Here is a 2,923-nt window from a genome sequence, read left to right on the forward strand (position 1 = left end):
CCATATAAGGTCATGCCTTCCAAATGTTTGCTGTTCCATTGTTTGTGATTTCCTAGTGTGACCAGTAGATGGCAGTAAATATTCTGTTATGTGCTAAGGTTTGTTTGATACCAGGTCTTTTATGCTTGGGGAGAAAAAAGAAGAGAAAAAAACATTTAGTTTTTTGGACATTTCATGCCAGTTTACTTAAATATATTTGTGATAAAACGTATGCCTGTCTCTTCCTTCATTTGTATTTTATTTCATTAGCATGTTTTGCAGCCTCTAGATCATTTTTTAGTTTGGTTTTGATTGAGTGGCAATTGACTGCGCTCTTACCAGTAACATCTAGATCCTCTGTGTGATAGATGAGTGCATTAATTGCTATTGCAGTTTATATAATTGATTTATTTTTTTCATGCAGAATGTTCTGATTATGCGCTCAATGCCTCAAAGGGCCAATAAATATTATCGTTGGATGCTGGAACACAAACTATAACCAAAAACAGCTGCACATGCCCATTAAATCATAATGTGCTAAGCTTAGTGTGATTCATTGCCGGTACAGCTTGGCTTCTGTGTTGCAGTTAATCGATTGTGAAAAGCAGAGACGGGCATTGATGGATCTGCCGTTAATTGAGCAAGAACATTGCTAGCTGACACTTCTTTTGATTACTGATGACCAAAAAAAAAAAAAAAACCCCATTAGACTTGGCACAGGCTGAACAGCGATACTGACTCTCTGCAGCTTCAGTCATCGCTGCAGTTCATATGTGCATGATCACAGGTGGCCAACACCTGCCATGTTCTGTAAAAGTAGATCTTATCCATCTAGCCTACCCTTTCTGCTTGAGGTGCCATGCAGACTTTGCAGAGAGGCAGCCATTTTTGCCTCGCTCATCAGAGGTTGGTGCCTGGGATCAAAACAAGGCATGCACACAACAGCAGGGCATTGCCGCAACCCGCAGTGCAAATGGGCCCCCCGTATTAATCACATCTTATTGCTATGGTTATCTACATGCAGATGCCTGGGCCAGAGCTTTCTAATTGAAAGCATGAAACAGATAAAGTAGGATTTTAATTAACTGGGAGGCAGCCCGGCACAAAGCCTTGCATCTCTCTTAGCAACCAGCTCCTCCTCAGCTTCTGCTAAACACAAGCAGGGTGGATCCTACCCATATGCCTCCATTAACCCTTTGAAATGCGGTTGTTGCTCAATCTGTATGTGGGTGGGTTCAGCAGGGAACAAAAGGTTTAACGCATCTCAAAGCTGATTCGCTTGATGTTATCTTTGAGATGCTGCACTCAGATATTCCAAAAGTAAATTTCCTGTGCCGCAACCGCATATGCACGCTTAAATGCATTTGATTTGCCTTGTGTGTCTTTATTTTTAGGGATTCGTTACACATAGAAGTCCTGTACAAATTGGGAACTTCCATATATCTGTGTTATTCAACAGTGAAGTTACGGAAGTGGGGGGGGGAGGGGTTCAATGAGTGGGGACGTACAGGTCTCTGTGGGGCTATGGAAGACAGGCTCCTGTCATTGACAACCAGATTGGGGCTCTTATTTTAGAGGACCTTGCATTTCCTCTCCGTCACAATAATGCCTTATGTGCAGCACTTCCTGTTTCTCAGGCCTGGGAGGAAGGAACAGGGCGCTTGTCACACAGTAGTCACCGCTTCCTCCCTCCCTCCCCCTCCAACCCTGCTCCCAAACTTCAGACAGTGTTGTGTCCTTCAGAGGGGAAAGATGACTGCTCCTTCAGCATCACAGCAGGATGCTGCCGAGCTATATTTAGACTCAAGTCGGAAAGGTAGCACACAGACATAAACACAAACTTTAGGATGTCCAGCTGTGTTGATTTAGCATCTGAAAATGGAGGTTCAACTGTGTAAAGCCAATTATTGTTTTGACTGAGCAGTGGGACTCGGGAGGCCTGCTGTTTGCTTAAGGTGTAATTTAAATAGGTCACCCATAAACAATGATTATCACCTTTAAAATATTACACACGTTTTCCTATGGACCGTTTTGAACTACACACCAAACTACAGATATATAGCTCAATCCGGGGTGTTATTTCTGCACGATTATTCAACCACGTGGTATCAATAGGCAGCAAAACCTCCTGGACACGTGCCAGACTGCATTATTGATCCTCTAGGCTTATGGCGCCCGTCTGACAGCACCCAAAACAAAGGTATTGTGTCCCCCTACCACGCCGCCTTATTTACTTTCCGCCATGTTACTGTCATACTGCCGGGGCTCCAGTTACCAACAACACCAAAGCGACAAGGTATTCAGAACAGGCCAATGCTCCTAGGCAACCATCCCGCCTCTTGATGAGTGTTAGGCTACGGATTGTTCATTATTAATAGGATTTTGTTAATTATTAAGAACGGAGGGATAATTTACCAAAACCACTCCCTTTAAATGGCACTGTTAGAATTGTCGTGCCGTTAGCTGGTTTGCACTCCTAAGCACATCATTAAAATTCATCGTCGAATTGCTGACTAAGTGCGCGTTCAGATCACGGTGCATTTCTCTGTTAATGCTGAGGGTGGGGGAAAGCTGAACACAGTGTTTGGGCCACTGGGCTGTCAGTAATCAGATTGTTTGTGTGCTTTTTAAATTTGTACTCAAGATTGAGTCCTGCCATGTAGACATTACTCAGCTTGTTGCTAGGCTTATTGCATTGGGGAGTTGCTTTAGCCTTAGGTGGCAGTCTTGGCCAGAAGCAACTTATTTGACTGGCTTGTTGAAAGAACTTGATCCGTTGGTTTTACGTGAGTAATGCGGTACAAAGAGGCAGATTGATAGGCAGTATTCAGCAGTCCACCACTGTGGCACAACAAATTAGACACATGTCAACAAAATAATCTCAATTTCATTATTCATGTAACCACATGTAATCCCTTTGTATTTGTGAGCTGGCGGGGGGGGG

The sequence above is a fragment of the Morone saxatilis genome, unplaced genomic scaffold (genome assembly GCF_004916995.1).
Source record: "Morone saxatilis isolate NCDOM2014 unplaced genomic scaffold, NCSU_SB_2.0 Contig3, whole genome shotgun sequence".
NCBI lineage: Eukaryota > Metazoa > Chordata > Actinopteri > Moronidae > Morone > Morone saxatilis.